At 45.4% G+C, this 14,713-nt stretch overlaps 1 pseudogene; it reads left to right on the top strand.

The window, feature by feature from the left end:
- Positions 1-14,713, top strand: part of LOC118370359 (calcium/calmodulin-dependent protein kinase type 1D-like) — a 77,713-nt pseudogene that overhangs the window by 27,513 nt on the left and 35,487 nt on the right.

Raw genomic sequence — 14,713 nt, forward strand, 5'->3', positions numbered from 1 at the left:
TTCAATAGGAGAAGGAGAGACAATGGCTGCCCCACTCTGTTGCGCAAGCAACACTTTGCGAACACCCAGCTATCCACTGATGATGTTATCTTTCTCACTAATTTTTCTAAATAAAAGCCTGAAACTATGTATAAAGACTGTTGACACCTTGAGGAAGCCACAGGAAAAAGGAATCTGGTTGATATCCCTTTAAATGGAGGCAAGGCATCCAATGGAACAGAGAGCTTTCAGGAAAAACAGTACTTCCTGGTTTGATTTTCCTCAGATTTTCACCTGCAATATCAGTTCTGTTATACTCACAGACACTATTTTAACAGTTTTGGAAACTTTAGAGTGTTTTCTATCCTAATCTGACAATTATATGCATATTTTAGTTTCTGGGCCCGAGAAATAGGCATTTTCAAATGGGTACGTCTTTTAGCCAAAAACGAAAATCCTGCCCCTACACTCAAGAAGTTAAGGGTTTTAGTGACTTCATTAGCTGTGGTTGCTGATGCGTATATGGTTGAATCATAAGCATACATGGACACACATGCTTTGTTTAATGCCAGTGGCAGGTCATTGGTAAACATAGAAAAGAGTAGAGTGCCTAGAGAGCTGCCCTGCGGTACGCCACACTTTACATGTTTGACATTAGAGAAGCTTCCGTTAAATAAAATATTTTGAGTTCTATTAGATAGATAGCTCTGAATCCACGATATGGCAGAGGTTGAAAAGCCATAGCACTTAAGGTTTTCTCAACAACAGGTTATGGTCAATAATATCAAAGGCGGGACTGAAATCTAACAGTGCAGCTCCCACAATCTTCTTATTGTGAATTTCTTTCAACCAATCATCATTCACTTTTGCCAGTGCAGTACATGTTGAGTGCACCTTCTCTATAAGCATGCTGAAAGTCTGTTGTTCATTTGTTTACAGAGAAATAACAGTTTGCTAAGAGCTGGTAGCAAGCATATAGGTCTGCTGTTAGAACCAGTAAAGGCCGCTTTACCACTCTTGGGTAGTGGAATTACTTTGGCTTCCCTCCAGGCCTGAGGACAAAGACTTTCCCCGAGGCTCAGATTAAAAATATGACAGATAGGAGTGGCTATAGAGTCAGCTACCATCCTCAGTAGCTTTCCATCTAAGTTGTCAATGCCAGGAGGTTTGTCATTATTGATCGTTAACAATAATTGTTCCATCTCTTCCACACTAGCTTTACAAAATTCAAATTTGCACTGCTTCTCTTTCGCCATTAGTTTTTTTATACATAAATATAATGGCTCACTGTTTGTCGTGGGCATTTCCTGCCTACGTTTGTCCACTTTGCCAATGAAATAATCATTAAAATAATTGGCAACATCAAATGGTTTTGTGATGAATAAGCCATCTGATTTGATGACAGATGGAGTTTAATTTGTATTTCTGCTCATGATTTTATTAAAGGTACTGCAAAGTTTTTTTCCATCATTCTTTATATCATTGATCTTGGCTTCATAATAAAGTTTCTTCTTCTTTTTGTTGAGTTTAGTCACATCATTTCTACATTTGCAGTAAGTCAGCCAGTCAGATGTGCAGCCAGACAGTTTTTCAATTCCTCATCAGTCCATGGAGCCTTAACAGTTCTAACAGTCAGTTTCATGGTACGTTAGTCTACAGTAAATATGTACAGTATGTTAGTCTACTCTAATGTAGATATTCACAGTATGTTAGTCTATTCTACAGTAAATATTCACAGTATGTTAGTCTGTTCTACAGTAAATATGTACAGTATCATGTTAGTCTGTTCTACAGTAAATATGTACAGTATCATGTTAGTCTGTTCTACAGTAAGTTTGCATAATATAATGTTAGTTTATTTTACAGTAAGTATTCACAATGTAATGTTAGTTTATTTTACAGTAAGTATTCACAATGTAATGTTAGTCTGTTCTACAGTAAATATGTACAGTATCATGTTAGTCTGTTCTACAGTAAATATTCATAGTATAATGTTAGTCTATTCTACAGTAAGTTTCACAGTATAATGTTAGTCTAATCTACAGTAAATATGTACAGTATAATGTTAGTCTGTTTGTTATACAGTAAATATTCACAGTATAATGTTAGTCTGTTCTACAGTACATATTCACAGTATGTTAGTCTATTCTACAGTAAATGTTTACAGTGTAATGTTAGTCTGTTCTACAGTAAACATGTACATTGTAAAGTTAGTCTAGTCTACAGTAAATATTTACACTGTGATGTTAATCTATTCTACACTGTCTTTCTCTGGATGCTCTCTATAATACATGTATGTCAATACTCTCTGTTTGTGCTTATGCAAAATTAACCAATGTACTTTCTTATTCCTTCCTTCCCTCTCTCGCTCTCTCTCTCTATATATATATATATATCTCTCCCTCTGTCTCTATGTTCTCTCTCTCTCTCTGTCTGTCTGTCTGTCTGTCTGTCTGTCTGTCTGTCTGTCTGTCTGTCTGTCTGTCTGTCTGTCTGTCTGTCTGTCTGTCTCTCTGTCTCTCTGTCTCTCTGTCTCTCTCACGCTCCACAGTGGTGCATTCTCGGAAGTGGTAATGGCCAGGGAGAAGACCACAGGGAAGATGGTTGCAGTGAAGTGTATCCCTAAGAAAGCACTGAAGGGGAAGGAGACCAGCATCGAGAACGAAATCGCCGTGCTAAGGAAGTAGGTACCAGAGGGGTGGGGTAACTCTGCCTCTTGTCATATGCAGTGTTTCCACAGGTTCAAATACCGACCTGTTCCGTCCTGTTGCTATGCTCCTTCCCTGTAACTCTTCAACTGTATCTATCTAGTACAAAGAACATCTGAAAAATGTAGGTACCATAACACAAAAACACTGCACTTCACAGTATGGGTCTTACTGTATGAAACCCAACCCTCCCAAAATGTCACCATGTCTGTATTAGATATAATCTCTGTGCAGGTTGATTCAAACCTTGGACTTTCCCTTCACCTCCATATCTGGCTTACCAACCACTGGTTAATAAGAGGGTTTTTTTCAGCAGTCGTTCATATCCAAAGCGTCCTTACAAGTTGAGTCACGTACATGGACTAGAGTGAGTCAAAGCAACTTACACCTTCACCAGCCATTGTGGTGCCAATGCCATTTCAGCTAAGTTTTAGTTATGTGTTACTCATTCAGTCATATACAGTAGCTCCACTCTGTCCGAGTAGCTCCACCCTATCAATAGAGAACACATGACGTGATGTGAGCATGTAGGTGAGGACGGCACTAGCTCTCTAGCCCCCACCCCCCGAGTTCATGGGTAATTCTCCTCAGAGCCTGGGGTTATCCATCAGTCACTCTTGATGAGAATTTGGTTGCTGTTGGGCGGAGTGAGTTGCTTGGTTACGATTGCCTTCTTTAGATTCTGCTGCCCTTTCTATTTCTCTCTCTCCATCTCTCTTTCTCTCCATCTATCTCTCCCTTTCTCTTGTCTCTTTCTCTCCATCTATCTCTCCCTTTCTCTTGTCTCTTTCTCTCCATCTCTCTCTCTCTCCCTGTCTCTTTCTCTCCATCTCTCTCTCTCTTTCTCCCTGTCTCTCTCTCTCCATCTCTCTTTCTCTCCATCTCTCTTTCTCTTTCTCCCTGTCTCTCTCTCTCCATCTCTCTTTCTCTCCATCTCTCTCCCTCTTTCTCCCTGTCTCTCTCTCTCCATCTTTCTTTCTCTCCATCTATCTCTCCCTTTCTCCCTGTCTCTTTCTCTCTTTCCCCGTCTCTTTCTCTCCATCTATCTCTCTCTTTCTCACTGTCTATTTCTCTCCATCTCTCTCTCTCTTTCTGTCCATCAATCTCTCTCTTTCTCCCTGTCTCTCCATCTCTCTCTCTCTTTCTCCCTGTCTCTCTCTCTTTCTCTCCATCTCTCTCTCTCCATCGATCTCTCTCTTTCTCCCTGTCTCTTTCTCTCCATCTCTCTCTCTCTCTTTCTCCCTGTCTCTCTCTCTCTCCATCTCTCTTTCTCTCCATCTATCTCTCCCTTTCTCCCTGTCTCTTTCTCTCCATCTCTCTCTCTTTCTCTTGTCTCTCTCTACATCTCTCTTTCTCTCCATCTTTCTCTCTCTTCTGTCTCTCTCTCTTTCTCTCTCCGTCTCGCCATCTCTCTCTTTCTCTGTCTCTCTTTCTCTGCCTCTTTCTGTCTCGCTTTCCCTCCATCTCTCTCTACGTCTCTATCTTTCTCTTCTGTTTCTCTCTTTCTCTCCATCTCTCTTTCTCTTGTCTCTTTCTCCCCATCTCTCTCTCTGTCTCTCTCTCTTTCTCTCCATCTCTCTCTTTCTCTGTCTCTCTTTCTCTGTCTCTATTTCTCTCCTTTCTCTCACTCTCTCTCTCTTCTGTCTCTCTGTCTTTCTCTCCGTCTCTCTTTCTCTCCGTCTCTCTTTCTCTGTCTCTATTTCTCTCCTTTCTCTCACTGTCTCGCTCTCTCTCTTCTGTCTTTCTGTCCGTCTCTTTCTCTCCGTCCCTCTCTCTCTCCGTCTCTCTTTCTCTGTCTCTATTTCTCTCCTTTCTCTCACTCTCTCTCTCTTCTGTCTCTCTGTCTTTCTCTCCGTCTCTCTTTCTCTCCGTCTCTCTTTCTCTGTCTCTATTTCTCTCCTTTCTCTCACTGTCTCTCTCTCTCTCTTCTGTCTCTCTGTCTTTCTGTCCGTCTCTCTTTCTCTCCATCTCTCTCTCCGTCTCTCTCTCTCATCCGTTTTGTATTTCTCAATGCTTTATCCCAGCACCCTGAAGCAGCAACAGTGTGCAGGTTTCACACACACACACACACACACACACACACACACACACACACACACACACACACACACACACACACACACACACACACACACACACACACACACACACACACACACACACACACCCCTCCTCCTCCTTCCCCTCCTTCACCCACCTGTCTCTCTAAACAAGGCCCATCATTAGTTACGTCCTCGTTTCCATGGCGTTTTAGTGTTCACCCACACCCTGTTGCTTGGACACCAGCTCTCTCCCACCTCACTCTTTGTTTCAAGCGTCTGCTTCAGGGTCATGTTCATGAAAGCATATTGTAGCAAAATGATTTGCAATGAAAAACCCACTGAAATCCATTGTTTCTTATTGGACAAGTTCAAATAGTACCTCCCTGTTTCATTCCATTCCATGGACCGTTTTCTTCTGTTTTCGTGCCTACTCAACAGGACCCTGGTGCTTATTGTGCTGGTTAACCATGACAGGGTTACCATTACACTGCATGAGTCACTCACTGATGATCAGTAGGAACGTTGAGTGGGTTTCTTTGGCTGCCTATGGCCCATAGGGAAAAGGGTGCCAACTAACAATGACTCAATAATTCATTCCTTCTGCTATAAAGTCTAAAAGTTATGGGAATAGTTAGAAAACTGTCTGTGAGACGTTTTAGAAGGTTACTTTTAATCCATCTGTCTGCATATTTGAAGACATGGCATATGGGTGTGTGTTGAGATACCCAATGGATTGGACAATATTATTTTTGTCACTTCTATTGAAGAAGTTATTTTTTATTTTATTTGACCTTTATTTCACCAGGCAAGTCAGTTAAAGAACAAATTCTTATTTTCATTGACAGCCTAGAAACAGTGGGTTAACAAACTGCCTGTTCAGGGGCAGAACGACAGATTTGTACCTTGTCAGCTCGGGGATTTGAACTTGCAACCTTCCGGTTACTAGTCCAACACTCTAACCACTAGGCCACCCTGCCGTCCCCACGTTAAATAGTGGAGGTCAAGTAATACTCCAACGTTAAGAGAATGGAAGAACCAACTGCTTTATTATTTAAATATTGGAAAGAAGACAGACAAACAACATAACACAATCTGAAGTCATATGAGTCAGAGCCCTACAAGCATTAGGGGGGCGGGCACCAGAGCCCTACAAGCATTAGGGGCGGGCACCAGAGCCCTACAAGCATGATTTGCGGGCACCAGAGCCCTACAAGCATTAGGGGGCGGGCACCAGAGCCCTACAAGCATTAGGGGCGGGCACCAGAGCCCTACAAGCATTAGGGGCGGGCACCAGAGCCCTACAAGCATTAGGGGCGGGCACCCAGAGCCCTACAAGCATTAGGGGCGGGCACCAGAGCCCTACAAGCATTAGGGGGCGGGCACCAGAGCCCTACAAGCATTAGGGGGCGGGCACCCAGAGCCCTACAAGCATTAGGGGCGGGCACCAGAGCCCTACAAGCTATTCTTATTTTCGGGCACCAGAGCCCTAACAAACTGCATTTCAGGGGCGGGCACAGAGCCCTACAAGCATTAGGGGCGGGCACCTTCTCGGAGCCCTACAAGCATTGGGGGCGGGCACCAGAGCCCTACAAGCATTAGGGGGAATGGGCACCAGAGCCCTACATTTAAATATTGGGGCGGGCACAGAGCCCTACAACATTGGGGGCGGGCACCAGAGCCCTACAAGCATTAGGGGCGGGCACCAGAGCCCTACAAGCATGGGGGGCGGGCACCAGAGCCCTACAAGCATTAGGGGCGGGCACCAGAGCCCTACAAGCATTAGGGGCGGGCACCAGAGCCCTACAAGCATTAGGGCGGGCACCAGAGCCCTACAAGCATTAGGGGCGGGCACCAGAGCCCTACAAGCATTAGGGGGCGGGCACACGTCTCTGCTTCTGGGTCTGTAGTAGAGAGAGAGAGAGAGAGAGAGAGCAGAGAGAGAGAGAGAGAGGAGAGAGAGAGAGAGAGAGAGGAGAGAGAGAGAGAGAGAGAGAGAGGAGAGAGAGGGAGAGAGCCCTAGAGAGAGGAGAGAGCAGAGAGAGAGAAGAGAGAGAGGAGAGAGGAGAGAGAGAGAGAAGAGAGAGAGAGAGAGGAGAGAGAGAAGAGAGAGAGAGAGAGAGAGAGAGAGAGAGAGAGAGAGAGGAGAGAGAGAGAGAGAGAGAGAGAGACTGGGTCACAACTTTACCAAAAAGTTGAATAAAGAAACAGTATTTCTGTAAATCCAGACAGTTGGGTGGTCGGTGGAAAATCAAAGAACAATCCCGTGGAATTTGTTAATAATTTGTAATGTAACTAAAGATGGTAGGAAACATAACTGTAATGTTAATGTATATATCTCCCAGTTGTCAGGGTCACATCCAAATGTGGGGGAACATACATGATTGAATACGAAACTATTTAAGAGAATATAGATGTAATGTGATGTTAGCCTTCCAAATGAGATAATTGTTTTTCATATGAAGTCTTAATCAAGTCAGTGGCCACGACCCCGTGAGCACAGACATTTACTTCGGCATCACGGAACGCCCCTTCTTTACTCCACTCACGACTAATTATACATTTAGACCAAAACATGCCGGGTTGCTGCCGGTGTGTGAAGTGGTTCTAGCTGTGACATGAGAGCATGGAACGGTAGCTACATGTTGAAATGGTTGGCGATTTAAATAAAGACCAGTTACGTGCAGCGCCAACTGAATACGTTACAAACTGTTGAGACATCTACCTCTCTATAGACCAAGCACACTTAAGGCGTGAACCAGATGTTGCAAAATGGATTAGAACTACAACTCTACCGAAGGACAAGACCAGAGAACGTGGGGGATCATTCCCACGCTGAAATGGTTTAGAACTACAACTCTACCGAAGGACAAGACCAGAGAACGTGGGGGATCATCCCCACGCTGAAATGGTTAAGAAATCTACAAACTAAAGACCCGATTATTCAGTCTGCAGCTGTTTAAGTACTTCAGTCTGGTAAACGCAACCGATTGAACGACCGAATGGTACTCTGAAAGATCCATTCTGGAGAACATTTCCTTGTCAAACGACCATTGGTACGTCTGACATATCCATTATAACAGACACTATCCAGAGCCCGCTGAACAAGTTAAACAATGACAAAAGACCTTGTGACTTCTGGGAAACGCAACTAGAGACTTTCCTGTCGACTCTCTCCAGCAGACGGATCGGAGTTCACAGAGAGAGACAACAATAATAATAATATAATAATATATGCCATTTAGCTGACGCTTTTATCCAAAGCGACTTACAGTCATGTGTGCATACATTCTACGTATGGGTGGTCCCGGGAATCGAACCCACTACCCTGGCGTTACAAGCGCCATGCTCTACCAACTGAGCCACAGAAGGACCAACAAAAGCATACACTCGAAAATATGTAAATTGAAATTTCTTTTGAATGACTGGCTGTTCATGTTCAAAGTATTAGCATTTCCATGAGTGTAATAATCAACTGTATGTACGTGGGTCCACTCTGAGTTTCCCGCTCTTGCTCTGTCCCCACCCATTTCCTTTGTCTACCAAGCTGTCATATCGGTTCCATCCACAAGGGACTTTTCTTTGTATCATGTTAGTAACCAATGTATAACCTATCATGTGTGTGTTTATGTAATTCTGTGTGATTATTTAGTTAGTTAGTCAATAAATAATTAAGCCAATTGATATATCGCTGATTCATAATTTATGCTAGGGTTCGTGCAGATATCCAAGGGTTTGCGACATTCAGAATAGGACTGGTGAGGTGATAATACATTAATAAGTGACTGTAATCGATAAGATATGAAAATATCTGAAGAGACTTCAATTTGGGAAATAGCAACTCTTTAAACAATATTTTCCTGTGGTGCCCCGACTTCCTAGTCAATGAATGTTTACATGATTAGTTTAATCACGTGATGATAATTACACAGATCATTTATTTGATAATATAACAGTCTTCACATTAATGAATAACCAACGTTACGACACAACATTGATTGGGTGTGGATACAGTGGGAGCATGTGGGTCTGAGGAAGTGTGATGTCATTAATGTTTGTTGAAATGTATGTCAATGTAAAGTTGTCTGTTGTTTTTGCCTATATATGTTTTACTAAAATATGACACACAAAAAAAATGGAATAGGGGCCATTTGACCTTTAACCTCTGTCTCTACTCAAGGCTGGAGAAACGTTGAAGTAGAGGGTTCAACAGGTTTACTGTCTGCCTTGTCGGCACACACATCTACTCACAATCACTTTGTAACACACACATTTACATTTTACATTTAAGTCATTTAGCAGACGCTCTTATCCAGAGCGACTTACAAAATTGGTGCATACACCTTATGACAACCAGTGGAACAGCCACTTGCATCTAAATCTTGTTGGGGGGGGAGAAGGGGTGAGAAGGATTACTTACCCTTACTTACCCTATCCTAGGTATTCCTTGAAGAGGTGGGGTTTCAGGTGTCTCCGGAAGGTGGTGATTGACTCCGCTGTCCTGGCGTCGTGAGGGAGTTTGTTCCACCATTGGGGGCCAGAGCAGCGAACAGTTTTGACTGGGCTGAGCGGGAACTGTACTTCCTCAGTGGTAGGGAGGCGAGCAGGCCAGAGGTGGATGAACGCAGTGCCCTTGTTTGGGTGTAGGGCCTGATCAGAGCCTGGAGGTACTGAGGTGCCGTTCCCCTCACAGCTCCGTGGCGAGCACCATGGTCTTGTAGCGGATGCGAGCTTCAACTGGAAGCCAGTGGAGAGAGCGGAGGAGGCGGGGTGACGTGAGAGAACTTGGGAAGGTTGAACACCAGACGGGCTGCGGCGTTCTGGATGAGTTGTAGGGGTTTAATGGCACAGGCAGGGAGCCCAGCCAACAGCGAGTTGCAGTAATCAAGACGGGAGATGACAAGTGCCTGGATTAGGACCTGCGCCGCTTCCTGTGTGAGGCAGGGTCGTACTCTGCGGATGTTGTAGAGCATGAACCTACAGGAACGGGACACCGCCTTGATGTTAGTTGAGAACGTCAGGGTGTTGTCCAGGATCACGCCAAGGTTCTTAGCGCTCTGGGAGGAGGACACAATGGAGTTGTCAACCGTGATGGCGAGATCATGGAACGGGCAGTCCTTCCCGGGAGGAAGAGGAGCTCCGTCTTGCTGAGGTTCAGCTTGAGGTGGTGATCCGTCATCCACACTGATATGTCTGCCAGACATGCAGAGATGCGATTCGCCACCTGGTCATCAGAAGGGGGGAAAGGAGAAGATTAATTGTGTGTCGTCTGCATAGCAATGATAGGAGAGACCATGTGAGGTTATGACAGAGCCAAGTGACTTGGTGTATAGCGAGAATAAGAGAGGGCCTAGAACAGAGCCCTGGGGACACCAGTGGTGAGAGCGCGTGGTGAGGAGACAGATTCTCGCCACGCCACCTGGTAGGAGCGACCTGTCAGGTAGGACGCAATCCAAGCGTGGGCCGCGCCGGAGATGCCCAACTCGGAGAGGGTGGAGAGGAGGATCTGATGGTTCACAGTATCGAAGGCAGCCGATAGGTCTAGAAGGATGAGAGCAGAGGAGAGAGAGTTAGCTTTAGCAGTGCGGAGCGCCTCCGTGATACAGAGAAGAGCAGTCTCAGTTGAATGACTAGTCTTGAAACCTGACTGATTTGGATCAAGAAGGTCATTCTGAGAGAGATAGCGGTAGAGCTGGCCAAGGACGGCACGCTCAAGAGTTTTGGAGAGAAAAGAGAGAAGGGATACTGGTCTGTAGTTGTTGACATCGGAGGGATCGAGTGTAGGTTTTTTCAGAAGGGTGCAACTCTCGCTCTCTTGAAGACGGGAGGGACGTAGCCAGCGGTCAGGGATGAGTTGATGAGCGAGGTAAGGTAAGGGAGAAGGTCTCCGGAAATGGTCTGGAGAAGAGAGGAGGGGATAGGGTCAAGCGGGCAGGTTGTTGGGCGGCCGGCCGTCACAAGACGCGAGATTTCATCTGGAGAGAGAGGGGAGAAAGAGGTCAGAGCATAGGGTAGGGCAGTGTGAGCAGAACCAGCGGTGTCGTTTGACTTAGCAAACGAGGATCGGATGTCATCGACCTTCTTTTCAAAATGGTTGACGAAGTCATCTGCAGAGAGGAGGAGGGAGGGGGGAGGATTCAGGAGGGAGGAGAAGGTGGCAAAGAGCTTCCTAGGGTTAGAGGCAGATGCTTGGAATTTAGAATGGTAGAAAGTGGCTTTAGCAGCAGAGACAGAGGAGGAAAATGTAGAGAGGAGGGAGTGAAAGGATGCCAGGTCCGCAGGGAGGCGAGTTTTCCTCCATTTCCGCTCGGCTGCCCGGAGCCCTGTTCTGTGAGCTCGCAATGAGTCGTCGAGCCACGGAGGCGGGAGGGGAGGACCGAGCCGGCCTGGAGGATAGGGGACATAGGGAGTCAAAGGATGCAGTAAGGGAGGAGAGGAGGGTTGAGGAGGCAGAATCAGGAGATAGGTTGGAGAAAGTTTGAGCAGAGGGAAGAGAAGATAGGATGGAAGAGGAGAGAGTAGCGGGAGAGAGAGCGAAGATTGGGACGGCGATACCATCCGAGTAGGGGCAGTGTGGGAAGTGTTGGATGAGAGCGAGAGGGAAAAGGATACAAGGTAGTGGTCGGAGACTTGGAGGGGAGTTGCAATGAGGTTAGTGGAAGAACAGCATCTAGTAAAGATGAGGTCAAGCGTATTGCCTGCCTTGTGAGTAGGGGGAGGTGAGAGGGTGAGGTCAAAAGAGGAGAGGAGGGGAAGAAGGAGGCAGAGAGGAATGAGTCAAAGGTAGACGTGGGGAGGTTAAAGTCGCCCAGAACTGTGAGAGGTGAGCCGTCCTCAGGAAAGGAGCTTATCAAGGCATCAAGCTCATTGATGAACTCTCCGAGGGAACCTGGAGGGCGATAAATGATAAGGATGTTAAGCTTGAAAGGGCTGGTAACTGTGACAGCATGGAATTCAAAGGAGGCAATAGACAGATGGGTAAGGGGAGAAAGAGAGAAAGACCACTTGGGAGAGATGAGGATCCCGGTGCCACCACCCCGCTGACCAGAAGCTCTCGGGGTGTGCGAGAACACGTGGGCGGACGAGGAGAGAGCAGTAGGAGTAGCAGTGTTATCTGTGGTGATCCATGTTTCCGTCAGTGCCAAGAAGTCAAGGGACTGGAGGGAGGCATAGGCTGAGATGAACTCTGCCTTGTTGGCATACAGATTGGCAGTTCCAGAGGCTACCAGAGACCTGGAACTCCACGTGGAGTCGTACGCGCTGGGACCACCAGGTTAGGTGGTCGCGGCCACGCGGTGTGGAGCGTTTGTATGGTCTGTGCAGAGAGGAGAGAACAGGGATAGACAGACACATAGTTGACAGGCTACAGAAAAGGCTACGCTAATGCAAGGAAATTGGAATGACAAGCGGACTACACGTCTCGAATGTTCAGAAAGTTAAGCTTACGTAGCAAGAATCTTATTGACTAAAATGATTCAAATGATACAGTACTGCTAAAGTAGGCTGGCTGGCAGTAGCTGCGTTGTTGACACTACACTAATCAAGTCGTTCCGTTGAGTGTAATAATTCTACAGTGCTGCTATTCGGGGGCTAGCTGGCTAGCTAGCAGTGTTGTTTACGTTACGTTGAGTTAAAAGAACGACAATAGCTGGCTAGCTAACCTAGGGAATCGGTCTAGACTACACAATTATCTTTGAAACAAAGACGGCTATGCAGCTAGCCACGATCAAACAAATCAACCGCTGCACTGCAATGAAACGAAAATGTGAAACCACCTGACCGGGTTGTTGAATTCAAAACAGCAGACGTTGGCTAGCTGTTAGCAGTTAGCTGTTGGCTAGCTAGCAGAGTCTCCTACGTTAAGGACGACAAATAGCTGGCTAGCGAACCTCAGTGAATTAAGATAATCACTCCAAGGCTACACACACTAAACTACACAATTATCTTGGAAACAAAGACAGCTATGTAGCTAGCTAACACTGAACTAATCAAGTCGTACAGTTGAGTGAATAGCACTACAGTGATGCTAATCTGTGTGCGTTAGCTAGCTCCTGGGCGAATAGCAGTGAAGGCTACGTTAGGGGGCGACGAAATACGATAATTATGCAATTATCTCTGATACAAGGACGGCTATGTAGCTAGCTAAGAAGAATTGCTAAGATTAGACAAATCAACCGTTGTACTATAATGAAATGTAATGAAAAAGTTATAAAAAGTTATACAACCTGCAGAGCGAAGTGCGAATGCGACCGCTCGCTCAACCGGAACCGGAACTACCGGAACTACTACACACGCCACTAATGAACTCACACACAACCATTCACACACACAACCATTCACTCACTCACTTTGTATCACACACACACACTTAATTCATTGTAAATGAATAAAGCCATTTGTGAAGAAATTGTGCTTTATTGTGCTGGGCATTAAAATTATGAGGTTAATAGTGAGTGAATTAAATCCCACTGTTTTTCTCTCTTCAGGATAAAACATGAGAACATTGTGGCTTTGGAGGACATCTGAGAGCCCAAACCACCTATACCTCATCATGCAGTTGTGAGTAGTACCTTCTGTCTGTCTGTCTGTCTGTCTGTCTGTCTGTCTGTCTGTCTGTCTGTCTGTCTGTCTGTCTGTCTGTCATATTTCTAGAAGATGTTCCAGTACTCCAGCTGTAGTAAATAAGATGTTCCAGTACTCCAGCTGTAGTAAATAAGATGTTCCAGTACTCCAGCTGTAGTAAATAAGATGTTCCAGTACTCCAGCTGTAGTCAGTAAGATGTTCCAGTACTCCAGCTGTAGTCAATAAGATGTGCCAGTACTCCAGCTGTAGTAAATAAGATGTTCCAGTACTCCAGCTGTAGTAAATAAGATGTTCCAGTACTCCAGCTGTAGTAAATAAGATGTGCCATTACTCAGTGGAGCACTGGAGCAATTCAGTCACTTGGATAATGTATCATGTTTTGCAGCTGTAAGCGTTTGGCCTTGGCTCTAAGCAAGCAACCCATAGAGCTCTAAGCAAGCAACCCATAGAGCTCTAAGCAAGCAACCCATAGAGTTTATGCTTCCTTTATATGTCCTTGTTTCTGTAACCCTGTAGCAAACACAGCGAAAGACCAATGAAGATGGACTCTAGGGCCGGTTTCCCTAGACATAGATTTAGCCTTGACTGAAAAGCATGCTTAAAGGAGAAATGTCAATTGAAATCGCCTATTAATCCAGGACTAGACGTAAGTGTTTGGGAAACCAGACCTAAGTGAAGGTTAATTCAGTCCTCTCTCCCCTCAGAGTGACCTGTTTGACTCAATGACTCTATATATAGAGTGACAAAGACATCGATCACGTGACACGATTCATTCCCATGTGAGCATTCAATAGTGCATTGAAGTCAAATGAAGTTGGTTAAGATGGAGTCTCATGGAGACATAACACTCCAGGAAGTGACATTGCAGGCTAGCTCAGTGTTGCCCCCTGCTCATTGAGGAAAAGTTTATTTATGGTCATATCTGACATCTGCAGTGGCCGTTCAGTATTTACAGCGACGATGTGGCCTCAGCAGAAGTCAGAACATTCATACTTTTGAGCATCGGGGAGCTGTCATTCACGTCAATATATAGTATTGTGCACCGCTCAAACACGTAGTGATTCAGGGCTAATCTCTACAGCCACCTGGCTAAACTAAAACACCTCACCTCTTCTAAGATGTTGCAGTCCGTTTGCCGATGCTTGACATAGTAGCTCAGCCAAGATGGCACGGATTAAAGAGGCTGCATCGTTTTTTACAACCTACATCTCCATCCAGAATCTCCTCATTGGGTTGAACTGGGATGTGGACATGAAGCTAGGATTAGGGTTGAGGTTGAGGCTAGGGTTAGGGTTGAGGTTGAGGCTAAGGTTAGTGTTGAGGTTAGGGTTAGGGTTGAGGCTAGGGTTAGGGTTGAGGCTAGGGTTAGGGTTGAGGCTAGGGTTAGGGTTGAGGCTAGGGTT

This window comes from Oncorhynchus keta, chromosome 17 (genome assembly GCF_023373465.1).
Source record: "Oncorhynchus keta strain PuntledgeMale-10-30-2019 chromosome 17, Oket_V2, whole genome shotgun sequence".
Taxonomy (NCBI): domain Eukaryota; kingdom Metazoa; phylum Chordata; class Actinopteri; order Salmoniformes; family Salmonidae; genus Oncorhynchus; species Oncorhynchus keta.